Raw genomic sequence first — 20,751 nt, 5'->3', positions numbered from 1 at the left:
GCTGAGCAGCTTAGAAGAAAGAAGCAGAGACTAGCAGAGCTTCCTGGAAGAGGCTCAGACCATCTGAGCTGCCTGGAAAGGACACTCTACAACCTGTTGTGCCACCTGTTGTGCCTCCTGCAGGTTGTGCAGTGACTCCAGGTTCCTGCTTTGATGAACTGTCACCCATGCTGTGCAGGCTTTTGGTGATGCAGCTGTCTTTTAAAAATATTTTTAGTATTTTTTTTTTATGTGTATGAGTGTATTGCCTGCATGTGTGTAAATGTACCTGTGTTGTGCAATAGCCACAAAGGTCAGAGGGTGTCAGATCCCCTGGAACTGGAGTTAGGGATAGTTGTTAGCTGCCATGTGGGTGCTGGGAACTGAATCTGGGTCCTCTGCAAGAGCAGCCAGTGCTCTTAACCTCGGAGCCACCTCTCCAGCCCCCAGCTGTCCTTGAGTTATTTCTGCTTTTGTAAGCAAGCCCTCACCCATTCTCCTGCAAGTAGCCCCCGAAAAATGTATTGGTTCACCAAGTTGGATTTTGATGGTATCCTTACTTGGCCTGTCTTCATTTCTCCAATGTCACACAACACCTCTCAAATGGCTAATAGGAGTGAGGTGGTAATGGTATCTGATGGCCAATAAGGTGTTTTCATGCAGTGACATTGTATTTTAAATAGGGTGTGGCCATTACAAATGTAACACAAGAAATAATAAATCTGTCTTCCTTACACATCTGTTTCCACCAACTGCTTCCATGGCCCTTCTTGCTGGGGCTTGTTATGGCCAGGTTCATGCAGCGTCTCTAAGGCACTGATGTTTCAAACTGGACCTTCCACATGGTACCTTCCAATGGCTGTGCTTTCTTGGACATCCTCATGTGGTCCCCTCATCTTTCTACCAGTTACTTATGTCCAAGGACCTGAAGCAGGCAGTGGGGACCCTGTGGACCTGTGTTGTGTGCATCACCAATATGTCTAAAGAGCACACAACTGAATTCCTCTTGTCATAGCAACCTTGTCTTCCTCCTCCTGGATCAGGGGAAAGAAAGTGAGGATGGGAACATGCGTGTTTGAGTGAGCACAAATAATTTCAAATTCCTCATGTTCATAAGTTAGGCTCTAACATTCTTAAGTACTATTGGAATATCTTCTTAGATGCTAAAGTGTACTTTAAGGATTCTACCTCTTAAAGTACCATTTCTTCACTTAAAACTTCCAACACAGGAACCCGTGGGACACACTCAGACCATACCCAAGTGGTAAGAAATGTCAATTAAAAAAATACACACCCACACATAATAAATGCCTGTTACAAAATAAACCAGGAGTGGTAAAATTGCTCAGTGGGTAAAGGCATTTGCTGCCGTGCCTGAGGACCAGAGTTCAATCCCTGGGACCTACATGGTGGTAGGAAAGAATGGATTTCTATAAGTTGTCTCTGACCTTCACATGTATGCTGAAGTATGCATGCATGTACACCCAGAAGCACACAGTAAGTAAATAAATACATACATAAATAAGAAACGTAATTAACAAAACCATTTCCACACCATTAAAAAAAAGCCTATTAAAAATAAGACAGTAACAAAAAAAGGTGGAGATGGGGGAGTGCACACAGGAGGTAGGAGAGGAGATAGGTATTAATGGAACCTGGAAAGAGAAAGGGACCCTCACCCGAGAGCTAGTAAGTCCTGTGCCAGCTCAGTCAAGAATACCAGTATGATTAACATTTGCTGTGAAAGTTACCAACATAGAGACAACATTCCTTTTTAAACAGGAATGTTAAAATAGCAATGGGTTGGGGCTGGAGAGATGGCTTAACCATTAAGAGCACTGGCTACTCTTACAGAGGACCAGGGTTCAATTTCCAGCATCCACATGGAGGCAAGCAACCACCCATAACTCCAGTTCCAGGGGATCCAACACCCTCTTCTGACCTCTGCAGGCACTGCATGACACAGGTGCACTTACACACATGCAGGCAGCACACCCATACACAAAGTAAAAAAAATGATAAATAAACATTAAAAAAAATAGCAATGAATCATGCTTAAGACCTGAGCTTCTAGGACTGCACAGGGGATCCAACACCCTCTTCTGACCTCTGCAGGCACTGCATGACACAGGTGCACTTACACACATGCAGGCAGCACACCCATACACACAAAGTAAAAAATGATAAATAAACATTAAAAAAAATAGCAATGAATCATGCTTAAGACCTGAGCTTCTAGGACTGCAGTCCTTTCCATCTGTAAACCTAGAGTTTACTAGGCATTTCACAAGCAACCCATTTACATGAAAAAGCATGTCTTTACCCACTTGTGCAGCTCCTGCAACCCCTGAGTTTATCTTACCAGCTTACAACCCTGTCCATGGAGGGCACCTCCAGAGCTACCTTATAGTTTCATTTGTCAAAAAGGAGGGTAAGAAGAAGAAACAGCTTCTTAGCAACCCTCTGAGATACAATTTGAGGGCCTCCAAAATTATGAGTCTAGTGATCACTCACTTAAATGGGACTCTCCCTTGAGAAGCCCACACTCATGTCTGGATGTGTCTCATCCTTTCCCTGAGTACCTATCAATCCCATGTTTAAATCTATGCTAAATTCAGCTTCACACTGGTTTATCCTGAAGTTCCTTTCTGTGATAAAGTCAAGAATCCTACTTCACTGAGCTGGCAAGGTGGATGGCTCAGCTGGTAAAGGCACTTGCTGCCAAGCCTGAGGACCAGAGTTCAATTCCCAGAACCCAGATGCTAAAAGAAGAGCGAACCCATTGCCACAAGCAAATTGCCCTCTCACCTCCACATAAGTGCAATGACATGTACACACATGTATGACACACAATAAATAAATAAATGAGTATAAGAAACGCAATTCCATTTCACTGGAGTGTGGGTCTCTGAGGAGAAATTCTGAGGCTGCTGCAGGCTGCAATGTGACGCTGTGTCTCCAGCCCTTACTACATGACCCCTGACACATCAACTCAGAAATTTAGAACACGGACCCTGGTGAACTTATTTCTGTTAAGAAACATGTAGCTAATAGGCCATATCTCCTCTGTAGTAATATTTCAATTCACGGAAGTGGGCAAAGATGTAAATGAATGGCCCTAGCTATGTTCCGATCAAACCTAATTTATACAAATAGGAAGTGGGCCAGATCTGGATTATAAATTATGATTTAACTGGATGGTTGGTTACCTTTTAGTCTACCTTGTGTTTAATCTCTACAGTCATCCATCCATCCACTCTCCACCCCCACCATACCAGCCAGTGGTCTATCCTTCCAGTTATGACTCAACACCTTATTGAAGGTCACAGGCACAGGAGGCACAGGCCTCTGTATCAGATGGAGCGCCACTGACTTCAATTCACACTGAGGCAAGAAGGTACGTGGTAATTGTAGCTCTATGCTCCAAGTGTCACTGAGATTGGTTAAGCTGAGGCAAGTCTCCAAAGTTAGGACATCCTCCCTTTCACTTCTAATTGCCTCTTAGACCCACCTTCATTCCAAGCTGTCTCCTTTACTTCTTAATTCCTCCTCAAGCTGTGAGGAAGAAAAACAAACAAACAGATCTCCTTAAAATCAGAGCTGCAGTTTAAAACCCCTTTACCCAGGCAGGGGGTCAAGAGTGGTGAGACAAAGAAGTTCTTTGAAAGGTACTCTGCCATCCCTGTCCCAACTTCCAGAGCGTCTCCTCCAATTCTGCTGGGAGTGAGAGTTTCCTTCATCACTTCCTGTGGTGGACTTTGCCACATTTATAAGACATTCTTGTTGATCCCAAACCCTCTAAGCTGCTGGTACCATGTCCCTCCTCTGGGAAAATGTAAAGCACACCCATGTGTCCAGAGCCCTCCTCAAGTCAATTGATCCTGGAGAACCTCCAAAGTCTACCGTGGCTGCATACATCCCACTGATGGCAATGGCTGAGATGCAGTGCTCCATCAGAGTCTGGTGCTGTGTATACATATAGCACTGTCTGGAAAAATACTGAGCAGTTGATTGGGAGACAGGCGTGGAATATAGTGGTCAGTTCTTCATGTGATAGAGACAAGCTCTGAGATACATGTAAAGTCTTCCTGTGAAAATGAATGATGCTTCTGGAGACCTGTGGCTTGTCTTCCTCTAACACGTCTGGGAATTGAGGCAGTAAGGGTCACTGACACTGGTGTGGGGGCTTGGGTTTGCCACCACCCTGCGAGACTCCACAGCTTTGTAGCCTCTCTCCAGTTGCTGGCTGGGCCTTCTGATCTGTGCACAGATTTGAAGAGCCTTTGGTTTAAACAGGTGCTGAAAACCAGGGCAAGCCAAAATATTTTGTTCTTTCTGGGTCATGAACTGTTTGCTGTTGGAAACATCTGTATGGACAGGCACAGGGGCTAAGCATAACAGAAGCACAGCGGATGACGAGAGCGGTCTTTGGGAGGGAGCCCCTGAGGACCCCAATAAAGTCGATCTCTTAAGCACAGACCCCTTGCTTTGAGCCACAGTGACAGGCCATAAATTATCCACGTTGGTTAAAAGGGCAAGGTCGCCTCATAACAACATTGCCCATATGCTACAGTTAAATCAAGCCTGTCCCCCAAATATCATTTGGGGAAGATGTGTGTGTGTGTGTGTGTGTGTGTGCGTGTGTGTGTGTGCGCGTGTGTGTGTGTGTGTGTGTGTGTGTGTGGCGTGGTGTGCGCATGTGCGTGCGTGAGTGGGCAAATATCATTTGGGGAAGATGTGTGTGTGTGTGTGTGTGTGTGCATGTGTGTGTGTGCATGTGTGTGTGTGTGTGTGTGGTGTGGTATGCTCATGTGTACCCGTGTGTGAGCATGTTCAGAGGGAGGTGATGATGTAGGCCCTCTTTCAAAGGCAAAAATCACCATCATTAGAAGAAATGCTACAAGTTCATTTCTGGGTAAAAAGCAAGTGAGAAAGAAGGCGCTTAAAGACTCGATGTTTAGACAGGCCTGCAGGGCCCCTTGTGACCTTGTGCTGATATTTAACAAAACATTAATCTTCTTGCCAGCAATTATAAAGGATACAGTGATGTCGCTGGCTCTCTGAGAGTGAGTAATAGTAATTCCATTGTTCCCCTTTATTTATGCCTTGGCTGTACCAGGCAGATGAGGTAAGTTGGGGCTTTGATATGTTATTATTCCGCACTGGCAATACAGAAAGGATGCTTACACAAATATCTGTCTGTTTCTGAGGCACTGTTTTACAGCTCCTTACAACTCCAGATCAAAGCGTTTCAACATTTTATTATGAAATCATGAAAATCCGCCTCTAGTTTGCATATGAATTATAGTCTTTTTTTAAACCAACAGTGTACCCCGGTGGCAGTGGCTTTTGAACCGAGAAAGGGAACAAGGTGTTATATATTTATCCCTTGAAGGCTGTGACTAGTGGGTTAATCCTGCCCAATGCAGTTTGCCAGAGTACACGCCAGGATCTCCAGCAAACACAAAAGCCTGGGGGTGGGGGACCCTCGGGGCCGAGAGGAGGGCCATGATCTCTCCTTCTCTTGTCGGGAAACAAAATTTGGTGTGAAAGCTTCCATTTGGGAACTAAGCGAAAGGAAAGCTTCCGCACCTTGTAATTTGAAGCTAAACAAAAAAAGCTGTCCTTGCCTTCCTAAAATAAAATCAAATCCTTATCCAGAGGTTAGGGCAGAGGCTGTGTTTACCCCGAGTGATGACTTAGAAGTTGTCACTCAGACTTCCTGCTCCCATTGATCTGGTGAGTGGGGGAGAAGCCCTTGCTTTTGTGGGATTAGCATATAAACTGAGTATCTTCCTTTTAGCGGGTCTCCTTCTCTGGGGACAGTTAATAATCTCCTTTGGAATGTGGGGGTGGGTGTGGGGGGTGTTGCCTGACACTTTTGATGTTTCCTGGATACATATGCGCCTGGTGTGTGAATTCTTTGACTTGGCGGTTTGTTTCTTACATGGATCTATGAAGAATGTGTCCATGGCAAGAAATTCAAACATGCTAGTGAAGGAAGCTTTGGGGGGGGGGGGAGAAAGAGCCTTCTGAACTTCTGGAAATTGCCGTGAATTCATTTGTCCATTCATTCATTCATTCATTCATTCATTCAATGGCTCTGGGGATCCCCAGCCCTGGAAGATACATTTAGACTTAACACAGCCCTGGAAGATACATTTAGACTTAACACAATTCAACAACTCTGTTGATCAGTCTCTGGCTTTGTTTTGCACTTGAGGTCTGGGTACATCTCAGTGACCAGGTGAGTGAGTGACCTCTCTTAACTGAGCCTGGGGGAGAAGAGGTGTATCATGGGGGTAAGAGGGGAAGCTGGGAAGCAAAAGGGTGCTTCATCGCTGAGTGTAACAAGGTGACTGTCCCCTTGGAAGCCAGCCTCAGCTGGTCTCCAAGGGTCTGTGAGGATATGATCAGGGACCAAAGCCCTGAGCAACTAGAGTTGGGAGAATGCAGTCTATGATTCAAAATTGCCCTTCCTGTGTTTGCAGTGGGGGAGTGGGGCAGATGGCAAAGTAGGAGCTCTTGCAAAGTTGCCAAATTAATTTCGAAAGGAAGGTCTACCCATCAGCCTGGCCATGATTTCTGGCTTTTGTTCGAGGAAACTGCAAAAGCAATTCTGTAGGGACATAATTCCCGTTCGGTGAGGTGAAATATCAGTCCCCATTTCAACTCATAGCACCCTGGGGGGTATTGGCATTTGGTGCAAACCGCTCACCAAGTGACTTACAGTTTGGCCCGTTTGGCTTAAAACAAACAGGGATTTGTCAGAAACAGAGGTAATAACTTCTAATCTTGCCCTCCTCTCTGGCTGATATTCACAGATAGTGTGAGAGTTAAGGCCACTACCCTATAGGTCTGTGTGCATTATTCTCAACAGCAGCAACCAGCTCCTGCAGGCCTCACACTTTCTCTCAGGTGACTCCCCCTTACTTAGAAGGACCAAAAGTTGAATTTTACAACCTAATTATATAAGTGATTAGTAATCTGCCCAGAATCTGTGTTAAGGATTCTGAATCCTGGACTGAACAGGGAGGAGGAAGGCAGGATTGATTCGTGATGGCAGGCATAGTTTTTTGGTTTTTGTTTTTTTAAAGTACTGAGTAGTCTCAATCCCTGCATCTCCTGGGTTGCCCACCATTCCCTTGGTCCTCCCTTCTTGTTCTGTGAAGCTTCCCTGCCCACGACCACGCCCTTTCTCAAGACTGAGCATCTTTATGGTCTCAAATTCTGAGAACCGGCTTGTTGTTCTATGACTCTGTGACCTTGTTCCGGTGTGAGAGATGTAACTGTGCAGGACAGGACTTAACGGTCTTTTCCTTATCAAACACTTCGGCTCCGGACCTGAAGATTCTCGGCGGGCAATCAAGGTCGGCACTCAAAGAATTTCACAGTTTACTACAAAGGGTCTGTGGATGGTTCCTCATTCATCCCCACCCACAGGCTCTCAGTTCTGGCTTTAGAGGTGCAGTTTCCTGTGGTACCTATATTAACTTCGTTTTAAAAGCCTAATAAATATTCAAGGTCTCACCAGGAAAGAAATTGTCCTAATTGCCCCAAGCCCCTAGTATTTCTTCTGAAGTATCAGAAGAAAGCAGCCGGCTGTCCTGTTACTGTGGCTAATTTAAAGAATGATGCGTCACTTTGTTCTAATTCTTCTGTTCTGTTAAAGGAGACCTTTCCAGAGTTCTAACACTCAATAAGAGCCTTCTTACATTTTGATTCTTTAGGCCCTTTACTTTTCTAGGATTTGTGAAGAATTGGCGAATCTGCATTGTGATGAGTTTTGTGTCCATCAGTGTTGTTTCTGAATGGACCATTATCAAATAAAAGCTTCTTGGAGCTACTCAGAGCTGCAGTGGCAAAAGGTGTGACTTCCTTAGTGTCTCCAGTGAAAGAGAGAAGAAAAGAAATCATTGCTATCAGGGCCTCGCAACAACAGCTATTGACTACAAATAAAGGGTCACCCTTAACTGAAGAATTTGCACCTGGAACTCTAAAATGATTAATAGTGTGCACCTAAGCTGTTTGCATAAAGTATGCTTTCTTCTTGTTATCCAGAGAAAACTTCATACTCTAACAAAGCTCAGGAATTTAACTTTAGAGGAAGCTTTTGGTCCCTTTGTGGAGCGTCCTCATACTGGAGTTGACTTGGGCATCAGGTCTACTTTGACAGGTAGGAAAGCACAGCCTGGTTAAGAATTCTAGTGCCCAGGCTGGAGAATGCTTACCACTCTTGCAGAGTACCTACTTTAGGCTGTTCATAACTGCCTGTAACTCTCCATCACCAAGTGATCAGATGCCTCTACTCTCTTAGGATACACACACACACTAAAATCTTTAAAAAAAAGAAAAAAAAAAAGACAATCCCAGTGCCTCACCTCAGGTACTTTAAGATGCAAAAAGAGAAAGGGTTAAAGTGGTCCCACAGTACCTCTTTCTGTTTATGTTACTGTTAACAACAACAGCAGCAAATGAATTTTGAGTGCTCTTTCTTAAGAGTCTGCCCTGAACTTTTCATAACCATTTAATGGTAGGTACTCTTTCTTTACAGAGGAGGAAACTGAAGCTCCCAGAGGAGGAAGGTAGACCGCCCAAGACTGGCAAGTGTCAGGATGGAATGTCATTATCTACCCCTTGTGGGTGTTCCTGTTTGAGACCTTGAGAGAATGCACTCCAAAAGTTTGCTAGGCCTTTTAACTAGCAAAATTTTATTCATATAGAGTATTTGAGGGAAAGAGAGCAAGGAAGAGAGAGAGAGAGCGAGAGTGAGAGAGAGAGGGGGAAAGAGAGGGGAGAGGGAGAGAGGAGGAGGGGGAGAGGGAGAGGGAGAAGGAGAGGGAGAAAGAATCTTTTCTAGCTTTTTTCTGTTCCAGGGGAAAACGCACCTGCTGCGGTGAGTGTGGCACTTTGTGGGTATCCAGATGGTGACTTTTCACTTGAGCGTTATTTGAAATTTCCTGTGAGAGAGAGAGATGAGAGAGAGGGGACAGGAGAGGAGGGAGGGAGGGAGGGAGAGAGAGAGAGAGAGAGAGAGAGAGAGAGAGAGAGAGAGAGATTGCTCCATGTGGCAGTGTTGAAGGGGGCCCTGGCTGGCCTTCCACTGTTGAGATATCCCCACCTCCCCCCATGTCCCCCTCGGCCCAGCAGTTCACAGCAGCTCAGCCGAAGGAGGCTCACAAAGGGAAGAATTGCACAGCTCAGCTCTGAGCTTGTTCATAATTTGTCCCATTGTTCCTCCACTTTGCTGCGCATATGAGATATGTAAGACTCCCGCGGGCTCCGAGGCCGCCGCGGCGCTGGCCACAATGGGAGAGAGCAGAGGCTGCTTTGTGGCCATAGCCTCAAGTCCCTCCGCCTTTGTGACAGCCGCAGTGATGCTCCGAGGCCCTGGGCATCCCTTTGTGAGCGCAATTAAACCCCGGGAGAGGACCGGTGAGCAGGGAGCTGTCCGCGCACTGCAGTTCTTGGCGATGCAGCGGTGTTGCGGTCCCCCGGAGCGCGGGCGGCAGAGGATCCCTGCAGGATGCGTCGCACCTGCTGTCTCTGACTCCAGCCACACACACTCACCAGCGGCTGGCACACCGTCGGGGAGTACTCCAGATAAAGTTCAAGACCAAGTACTGGGAAGCAGAGGTGTGGAAGGTGGATCCGGACGTGCCGTCACAGTGAGATGGGCCAGGAAGTTCTCCTACATGTGTCCAGCAAGATGACTACCACATCACGATAATGAAATAACAAATAAATAATAGTAATAATAAAAAACCACAGCATTTCAAAAAACCAGAAGAAAGGATTCAGAATGCATTCACTTGTACAATGTGAAAATAAAGGTCAGTACGTCACATTGCACGAGTGTATACCTACACCAGAGCATCACATGGCGCCTCATACATGTGCACAAATTTTACATTGTTATATGTCAGTTAAAATAAATTTTAAAAAAGGAACTTTAAAAAATATTTTATTTATTATTTTAATTTTATATGTATTCATGTACTGCCTGCATGTAGGTACATGCACCCGTGTCATGCAATGCCGGTGGAGGAGAGAAGAGGCTGTGAGATCCCCTGGAACTGGAGTTACAGACAATTGTTAGCTGCCATGTGGGTGCTGGGATTCGAACCCAGGTCTTCTGCAGGAACAACCAGTATTCTTAACCACTGAGCCATCTCTCCAGGCCCAAAACAAACTCTTTAAACAACAACAAAAAACTTTTTCAAATAGAAGCTGGATGTGGTGGTTCATACCCTTAATCCCAGTTCCATAGCTAAGGGGGCAGGGGAGAAGCAGAAGGATCTGCTTCAGGTTCTAGACCAACCTTGTCTACATGGTGAGGTCCAAACTAGTCAGGCCCAGCGAGGCCCTATGGGAAAAAAAGTGGAGCTAGTCCATTTTAGAATGGTGCCCACACCTGACATCTGAGGCTTTGCTTGCTGTATGTCAGATAATAGTCCATGTTCCAAATGACCTTACCCGTGGAGCCAGAGCTTAAATTCCCTGAAACTGTTTCTCTTGCTCCTCACTCCAACCTAGTTCTAGACCTCGGTTGATATTCTACACTGCTATACCTGATGCACAGTCATTTCAAAACTCAGTTTTCTGAGCTGTAGAATGGGGGAATTGACAGCTATATATACCTTGGAGTAGGGGCTCAATCATTACTCCAACTTGCTTTATTTTTCCACTTTTTTTCTTTTTTAAAAAGTATTTTTCTATCAGTGTGTTTTGCCTATGTCCTACTGATATTTCTTTTTCACTTTAATTTTCAAATATCCTACCTATTTTTTTTTTAATTTTTTTATTTTGAGACAGGGTCTCCCTGTGTAGCCCTGATTGGTCTGGCCTGGAACTTGATACATAGAGCAGGCTAGCCTTGAACTTAGAGATTGGCCTGCCTCTGCCTCCGGAGTTCTGTTTAAAGGTGGGTGCCACCATATCCAGTTCAAAAGTTCTTAAATATTTTAAATACTAAAACTTTTCCTTATTGACTGGAAAATGTATTCACCCTGCTGGTGAAAGAAAAATTATTTTTTTCATTCTCTGCGTTACTTTAAAAATACATTTATTATTCACTTCTGTGTGGATACACATGCACATGTTACTGTGTGCATGTGGAGGCCAGAAGACAACCTGTGGGAGTCAGCTCTCTCTCTAGCACGTGGGTCCCGGGATCAAACTCAAAGCTAAAGTGCTAAGAGCCATCTCCCTGGCCCTTCTGTGCTACATTTTGATGAACAAAAATTTTAAACTTTGATGCTGCCATGGTTGTTAATATTTTGTTCTGCGGTTATTGTTATTTCTATTATTGGTCTCGCATAAAAAGATTGTCTCCACCCAGTGTTCGTGACGACATTTCCCTCCAAGGTTGACTGTTTTGCTTTTATATGTAGGCAGTGGATCTCTTTGGGGATTTGGGGATATGAGTGAGTTAGAGATTTAATTTTTTTCCATGTGGGCAGTCAACATCCCCAGCTCCGGTTACTGAGCAATCCATTCTCTTGAAAGTAGTTATTGGAGTTGAACCACAGCCTGATAACTTCTATTAAGAGAACAGAGTACCTGGGGTGTAGGAAAGGGCAAGAAGGTGCCACTGAGTGAGGAATGGCTTCATTGAGTGGATCTTATCTGAGATGAGCTCAGAAGGAGCCAGCCATGTGAAGACCTGTAGGTAAAGATTTCTATGCACAAGAGCTGGATGTGGGGCCCTGACAGGAGCTTGACCTTCGAACATCAAAGGAATCAAAAGCGGGTTCAGAGCAGCCAAACTGCAGTGGATGAAGAAGAGATGCAGTGGTGCTGTCTCAACATGATACGTCCCCTCCAGCTCATGTAGCTGGATCTGCAGCAAGTGGTGCTGCTTTTTGAGGTTCTAGAAACTTTAAGAGATGGGGCTTAGTTGGGAGAAGTAGATTAGTAGGGCACACCTATAATGTTATACTTGGTCCCCAGTTCCTTCCCCACTCTCTGCTTCCAGTCTTCACTCTCTGCTTCCAGTCTTCACTGAGGTCAGCAGCCTCCTCCTCCACATACTCCCCCCCCCCTCGCCCCGTGAAGTTCCACCTCAGAGCCAGAACCAACAGGACCAAGAGCTGTGGACTGAAAACAAATCCTTAAGCTGTTTCTCTCAGTTTTTCTGTCATAGCAGAAAAGTAATGAATGCAAGTTGTACAAGATGAGATCGGGGTGAGAAAGACCATTTTATTTAGGAATGGTAGGCAATGAGAGAGGATGAAGATATGCTGGCCAGGCATGGTGGCACTCACCTTTAATTCCTGTACTCAGGAAGCAGAGGCAGGAGGACCTCTGTGAGTTTAAGGCCAGCCTGGTCTACATAGTGAGTTCCAGGACAGCTGGGGCTACAGGGAGACCTAAGCACAGAGGTCATTTAATCAAGCAGTGTTGTGATCTCATTTATACTTTTAAAAGGTCTCCTGGGCTCAAAGCTGAAGAATATACTAAAAGAACCAAAACATAGGCAATTAGAAATTCCAAGTGGCAGGTAATGATGCCTAGGATGAGGTTTGTTTTGGCAAGATGGGAACTTAAGGCAGTCTCCCTGAGTTAACTCACCTGGCTGCTTATACCCTTGAGATCATTGCTGGGGTCTCCCCTTGTCTGCTCAGACTCTATCCTTCTACGTCAGATTATCCTCCATCCAAATCTGTCAGAATCTTGTCTACCCTTCCCTGGGACTCTCACATGCTGGCTGCCTCCAATTGGAATGAGTCCTCTAGCTTTATTACTATGCCTGCTTTGTAGCCTTAGCCAGTTCACCTTGTACTGAAGTTATTATTGTGTAAGTTCTTTATTAATGCTGTCAATGGTCTACAAGCCAATGCTTTTTCAATCAGGGACTCAGCTTCTCAATCTCTAAACAGGGAGCCATGGCTCAGTCCCCTCCAAGACCCTTTTCAGACAGTGTGACCCCTGTATCATCTCATCTCTCTCTTGTCCTATAGCATTAAGCCTAAGGAGTGGACTTGTCATATTTATCATGTCCCTCAGACTCCTAGTGAAAGAATATTGATTATTATAATCTAAGTTATCATCATGTATCAATAAGCATTTACTTTGAGTTCTAGATGATATTTTATGCAGGTTTTTAAAGAAGAGGGAAAGCATTAAGGTCTTTGATCCATTTGGAGTTGACTTTGGTACAAGGTGAAAGATAAGAATCTAGTTTCATTCTTCTATGGGTGGAAATCCAGTTTTGCCAGCACCATTTGTTGAAGATGCTGTCTTTCCTCCATTGTGTGTTCTTGTCAAATATCAGGTGGCTGAAATTGCATGTACTCAGGTTTGGGTCTTCAATGATGTTCCATTGATCTATGGATCTATTTTTGTGCCAGCACCATGCTGTTTTTATGACAATAGCTCTGTAGTATACTTTGAGATCTGGTAGCGTAATCTCTCCAGCACCGCTCTTTGTGCTCAGGGTTGCTTTGGCTATCTGGGGTCTTTTGTGCTTCCATACAAACTAAGGATTTTTTTTTCTAATTCTGTGAGGTATGTCATGGGGATTTTGAAGGGGATTGCATTGAATCTATATATTGCTTTTGGTAGAATGATCATTTTCACATTATTAATTCTTGTAATCCATGAACATGGGAGGTCCTTCCATCTTCTGGTGTCTTCCTCAATCTCTTTCTTTAAAGATTTAAAATTTTCGTTGTAAAGATCTTTGATGTCTTTGGTCAGGTTTATTCCATTTTTTTTTTTTTTTTTTTTTGGCTATTGTGAATGGGGGGTGGGTGGGTTCCCTGTATGCTTTCTTTAATTGCTTATTATTGGCATATAGAAAAGCTACTGATTTTTGTAGATTAATTTTGTAACATGCCACTTTACTCGAAGCGTTGATCAGAATTTTTGGGCTCTCAGGTATAGTGTCATATTGTCTGCAAAAAGGGATAATTTGACCTTTTCCTATTAGTACTCCTTTAATTTCCTTCCTTGTCTTATTGCTCTAGCAAGCATTTCAAGCACTATATTGAAAATGGAGACAGTAGACATCCTTGTCTGGTTCCTGATCTTAGTGGGAATACTTCCAGTTTTTTTTCCATTTAGAATGACGTTGGCTGTGGGTTTGTTGTATATAGCTTTAATTATGTTGAGGTATGTTCCCTCCAGTCCAATTCCCTTTAGAGCTTTTATCATGAATACATGCTGAATTTTGCCAAAAGCCTTTTCTGCAGCTATTGAGATGATGATGTGGTTTTTGTCTTTGAGTCCATTTATATAATTAATGTCATTTATTGACTTGCATATATCTAACCATCCCTGCATCTCTGGAATAAAGCCTACTTGATCGTGGTGAATGATCTTTTTGATGTGTGTCTGTATGTGATTTGCAAGTATTTTGTTGAGAATTTTTGCATCTATGTTCATTAAGGATATGGGTCTACAGTTTTCTTTTTTGGTTTGTGTCTTTACCTGGTTTTGGTATTAGAGTGATGCTGGCTTCATAGAAGGAATTTGGAAGTTCTCCCTCTGTTTCTATCATTTTGAATAATTTAAGTAGTATTGGTTGGAGGTCTTCTTTAAATGTCTGGTAGGATTCTGCTGTAAATCCATCTGGGCCTGGGCTTTTTATAGTTGGGAGGGTTTGTATTACTGTTTTGATTTTCTTATATTTTATGGGTCTGTTTAAACTGTTGATCTCTTATTTTAGGTATCTATCCATTTCTTTTAGGTTTTCAAGTTTAATAGAGTATAGGTTTTTAAAGTATTCCCTTATAATGGTCTGGATCTTTTGGGTGTCTGTTGTGATGTTTCCCCTTTCATCTGTGATTATGTTGATTTGGATTTGCTTGCTCTTGCTTTTTGTTAACTGGGCTAAGATTCTGTCTATCTTGTTTAGCTTTTCAAAGAACCAGCTCTTAGATTCATTGATTCTTTGTATTTTCTTTGTTTATATTTCATTAATTTCTGCTCTGATTTTTGTTATTTCTTCTCTTCTGCTGGGCTTTGGTTTCATTTTTCTTGCTTTTCCGGAGTCTTGAATGCTAAGTCATTTATCTGTGCTCTTTCTGATTTTTTTAATGTAGGCACTTAGAGCTATAAACTTTGTCTTAGGACTGCTTTTAAAGTGTCCCAGAGGTTTTGTTGTGTTGTATTGTCCTTTTTATTGAATACCAGGAATACTTTTATTTCTTTCTTAATTTCTCCTGTGACCCACTCATCATTCAGGAGTGTGTTGTTTAATCTCCATGAGTTCACATAGTAACTAGGTTTTCTTCCAGTGTTGATTTTAAGTTTTATTTCATTATGGTCTGATAGAATGCATGGAATTATTTCAAATTTTTTGTATTTGTTAAGTGATATTTGAAAAAGGGGCCAAGAACATTAACTGGAGGAAAGACAGCATGTTCAGCAAACGGTGTTGGCAAAACTGGATCTCCATCTGTAGAAGAATGAACCTAAACACCCATCTTTCACCTTGCACAAAAGTCACCTCCAAATGGATCAAAGACCTCAATGTGAAGCCTGATACCTGAAACTATTAGAAGAAAACATTGGCAGTAACCTACAAGATACAGGTGTAAAACTGGGCCTGGTGGCACCCACCTTTAATCCCAGCACTTGGGAGGCAGAGGCAGGCAGATCTCTGTGAGTTTGAAGCCAGCCTGGTCTCTATAGTAGTGAATCCAGGCCAGCTGGGACAGGAAAGGACTTCTAAATCAGTCTAAATCAGATACCAGTTGCTTAGGAATTAAGGTCAACAATCAACAAATGGGACCTCATTAAACTAAAAAGCTTCTGTACATCAAAAGCAGCAACCAAGCAAGTGAAAAGAAAACCCACAGAGTGGGAGAAAGTCTTTACCAGTGACACATCTGACAGAGGTTTAACATCCAGAATATATAAAAAACTCAAAAAACAAAGAACCAAGAAAACAAATGACCCAATTTAAAGATGGGCTAAGGATTTAAGGGTCTAGAGAGTTCTCAAAGGAAGAAATGAAGATGGCTAAGAAACATCTCAAAAAGTGTTCAACATCATTAATAATTAGGGAAATGCAAATTAGGACCACCTTAAGATTTCACCTTACCCCAGCCAAACCCTTTGGTCTTTGATTTCTTTTTCCTATTTTCCCCCCTTAAACTTCATTGTGTATATATTTGTATGTCACCTGATTCAAGTTATTTCTGGAAAATGTGTTAAAAATTGCCTCTGTTTGGGATAATAGGAAGAAAAGCAGAGGGAAAGCAGAAGTTTGAGGATACGGATTGGTGCTCCTGGTCTCCCTGCCTGCTTTGTTCTTCTCATGGATCCGGTGGAATCCTTTCTAGTTCTCATCAAAGGAACAGCCACAGACTTGATTTGTTTTGTATGTATATATGTTTATGTGTGCATGTGTATGCAGGTGCACATGCATGTATGTATACACATATGTGTGGGGGCCAGAGGTCTATGTCAGGTGTTTTCCTCAATTGCTCATCACCTTATTTTTTGAGACAGAGTCTCTCACTGAACCTAGAACTCACCAACTTACCTAGCCTGGCTGGGCAGGAAGCCCCAGGGATCCTCCTTGTCTTTACCTTTGCAGCCCTGGGTTTATAGGTGCACAGCACCAAGACTTGGCTTTTTTACGTTGGGTGCTGTGGTGGATCAAACTCAGACCCGCCTGTTTGCAGGGTAAGCCCCTTTACCAATGGAACCATCTCTCCAGCCAACTGCTTAATTTTCTTTTAAACATTTTTATTTTATGTGTACGAGGGTATTACCTGCATATATGTAAGTGCACCTGTGTCGTGCAATGGTGTGGCGGTTAGAAGAGGGTGTCAGATATCCTGGGACTGGAGGTATGGATGGTTGTTAGCCAACATGTGAGTGCTGGGAATCAAACCCAGGTCCTCTGCAAGAGCAGTCAGTGCTCTTTACTGCTGAGCCATCTCCCCAGCCCCTGAATTTTCTTTTAGTAGGGTAGCAGTCTGCTACATGAGTCTGTGAGAGGTTGGTATCTGTCCACCCAGATGTGTGCTATTAAACTAACCTTGTCATTAACTTGACTTGACAAGCGGCCTGACTGGTGACTGGTTACAAATTATCTAGTCCTTTTTGTGGTGTTACAGGTTGATTGAACATGATGAGTTCCGGGGATGCCAACACAGAAGGACAGCATCTCCTCCTTGCCTGGATTCCAAATAGGCAAGTAACAGCTTGAAAGCCAGCATTTAAAGCATTGTGGCTATTGGATGCTCTCTTCAAGGACAGACAGCCGTGCAAGATGACATAGAAAGCATTTCTTTCCCTTTTGCAGGGGTCTCTGTGGGTCAAGAAATGCCTTCTCTGGGTTCAATAGTTCCTGGGCATCTGCTGGGTCCTGACAGAAATTCTGATTTCTGCTCTCAGGAGCTTCCAGGAGTGAAGGGATCGGCCCTGTGCCCAGAAAACTGGGATCCCAGCTTGACAAATGTGCCAAAAGACAGACACGTACCCAGAGTGCTGAACCAACACACAGCTTGGATTGAAGAAACCTTCTTAGAACAGTTGAAATAGATCTCAGAGGATGGATTGGCATTTGCCAAATGGAGGACAGGGTTCCAGGGCATTGTTGGAGCTTGCAAAGAATGTTTCATTCAAAGCAGGGACTTGGGGGTGGAGAGATGGCTCAGCAGTTAAGAGCACTGGCTGCTTTTGCAGAGGACTCAGGTTTGGTTCCCAGCACCCACATGGTGGCTAATAACTGTTGGTGGCTCCAGTTCTAGGGGATCTTACTCTCACTTCTGGCCTTGTCAGGTATTGCACACATGGGTGCACTTACATACATGCAGGCAAAGCACTCATACACAGAAAATAAGAATGAACAAAAACTTTAAAACCACAAAACTTGGACTTCAGTGAGTCTAGTAGTCAGAGGCATGTTAAGGATGGTTAGGTGGTAAGAAGTCAGGATTTGAACTTTAACCTGGGCAGTAGATACCTGGCCAGTATTTCTAGGTGGGAGGCATTAGTTTGGATAGCAATGTCCAAATGGAAGAGATTAAGACAGGGAGACATCTGGGGAGGTTTAGGTGAGAAGGGACCAGGGCATTAGCAATGACCCAAATGGAGACAAGGTGAGAGACAGTTGAATGGAATAGTCATGTTTACTGACCACATAGGTAAGGGAAGAGGGGTCTAGAGTTCTAAACCCAGCAAGTGGGTGAAGGAGGTTGCTAGCTGAGATAATGGCAATATAACTCCCTGCCGAAAACCTCCAATAGCTACTCAGACTGTGGAATAAATGAAGGTCATGATTTCAGGCAGTGGTAATTGGTATGAACCTGACCACGAGTAGGGCAGAGTCATCTGGCAGATATGTGATCCAGGTGGTCAGGGTGGGCTTCTTGAAAGGGGTTGCTGGGTGAAGATCTCAAAGACAAATGGGCAGTGCAGCACCGTGAGCTAGTGCTCCCACATAGAGGAACCAGGATGAGGCTGTTGTACCTGAGGACCTGGCAAAAGCCATGTGGCTGCTGAGGTAGGCAGCAAAACATTCATTATGTGATAGGATCCATGTTCAGGGCTCCGGAGAACACAGAATTGAGTTGAAATATTATTCTAATTATCATAGGTAACCCTTGAAAGTTTTAGGCAATGTCAAAATAGAACTTTATGTTTCTGTATAAAGCTTTCCATGTCTGCTGGACTAACCACAAGGAAGTGAGACTGGAAGGGGACTACCTGGCTGGGGGAAGAAAGGGCTACCCACTAGAGAAAGGTCCATGTCTTGCAGGGGCCCTGGCCCAATCTGTCAGGACTGGCCATGGTCCTGACCTGCCTGGTGTCCTTATCTGCCCCCTACGGTGTCAGTAGGTACATCAGGGAGTGTATGTGTCATACTTCTAGGTCTGCTGTGTCTGATTCTTTGTGGTCAGTGAAACTGATGGATTTTTGTGGTTTCTGGGACTCTAGGCTCACTGTTCCTATTTTATCTCAATTTTGGGGCTAATGTAACATTCATGGGCCTATTTGCTGCAGTAAGTCGGTTACCTTTCATACCAGCAGGAAAAGCTTTCAGTCTCAAATGGAATCCCCCCATTATTCAATTCTTTGTCCCCCATGGGGGCCTTGCTCAGTGTTGATAGGGCATTTGGGGCTGGAACTATGTTTCTTGCTGATCGTTGTGACAGTTACTGTAAACATCTGCCACACTCCTTTTGTACCTATTATCTCATAGAGTCTCAAGAAAGAAAGGAAAGTTCTTAACATTATATCATTTTACACATGAAGAACAGGCTTAGAGAGATTGCTGGAAAAATCTTTGTACAGGATAAAATATTCTTAATTTGAAGCTTTTCTTCTCAAGCAGCCAAATGTTTTCAGATAAGCATTTTTGAAACACTTATTACCTGATATTGTCTAAGGACAGTGTGAGTAACAAGTTCCCCTGTGTTTTTCTACAGAAACATATTCTCCTTAAGTGCTGGAAGGTTCTATGCAAATTCCCATTTCTTATGCACCCATATGTGTCACTCACTGTTCTGAGCGCTGGTGGCAAAGGATTAAAACAGTTCCCCAGGTACCAAGATTCTGTTAACAGAAGCCGGACTCAAAAAACAGTTAGGATATGTTGTGTCACAGCAGATCTTAGGCTGCATCTGACTGGGTCATGGGTTGCTTTTGGGTCTCTGTGACAGGAACAGCTTAAGGGAGAAAAAAATGTGTTATGGATCATGGTTTCAGAGGATTTCAATCCATCATATTGGGGAAAGCATTCATGGTGGCTAGTCTGTGTGGCAGAGGCCATTCACGTTATAGTAGATAAAGAGATTCAGCAGACCATGAACCAGGTCTGGCTCTAACCTCCAAGGTCGACCTCAGTCACCAACTTCCACCAGCTGGGCCCTGCTTCCTAAAGTTCCCATAGCTTCCCAGCACGGTGCCACCAGCTGAGGAACCCAGTGCTCAAAACAGGAGACTTCAGATTCTAACAGGAACACCAAGCGTGGTTGGATACCAAAGGCTTAAATAATAATACAAATAATACTCCTTGGAGCTGGCGAGACGGCTCAGTAGGTACCAGCGCTTGCCACTCAAGCTTGATGACCTAGGTTTGATCCCTTGAACCTGCAGTGGAAGAGCAGAGCAGACTCTTGAAAGTTTTCCTCTAATCTCCATATGTATGCCATGGAATGTACGTACTAATACACGCTATCATATACATACGCTCACAATAATAGAAAAATAATTTTAAATAATTAAAAAGGCAAAACTTCTTTATTTACTACTTCTTTAAAACTGTTTTATCTTTTGGGTGGTGAAGATTAAACACAGGACCTTAAGCCTAGGGTCGTGTACACAGCAGGCAAATGATCTATCACTGAGCCACATCCCAGCTCTGTTTCCTCCCCTCTCTAACTTGGGGCTCTTTTCTCTATTATAACTTCATTTTCAGCTAGATTCACCCTTTATGGGAAGAGAGGTGACACCCTTCCCAGTGCCAGGCACAAGTTATCATTGTAGCTGGGAGCCCAGATAACACTTCTTTCTTCCAAAGAAAGTAATCACTCCAATGAAATCCCAGGAATGACTTGTATTCTTTGAACTCTATCCCTGGACCTAATATTTTGTCTAGACACACCTTAGCAATTTAATAATTATAATATACTGCGTGAATATAGAGATAATCCCAGTGCAAAAAAAAATAAAAAAAAAAAAAAAAAAAAAAAAAAAATCAGCAACATGCCCAGCATAAAGTTTTCTAGGTATCATGATATTGAGTCTTCACAATTAATACAGTGGTATATTAGGCTCCATTCTGCTTCTTTAACAAACATCCCCCAT

This window comes from Nannospalax galili, unplaced genomic scaffold, assembly GCF_000622305.1.
Source record: "Nannospalax galili isolate Female #2095 unplaced genomic scaffold, S.galili_v1.0 scaffold1093, whole genome shotgun sequence".
NCBI lineage: Eukaryota > Metazoa > Chordata > Mammalia > Rodentia > Spalacidae > Nannospalax > Nannospalax galili.
The sequence above is the reverse complement of the archived record's forward strand: the minus strand, read 5'-3'. Positions refer to the sequence as shown.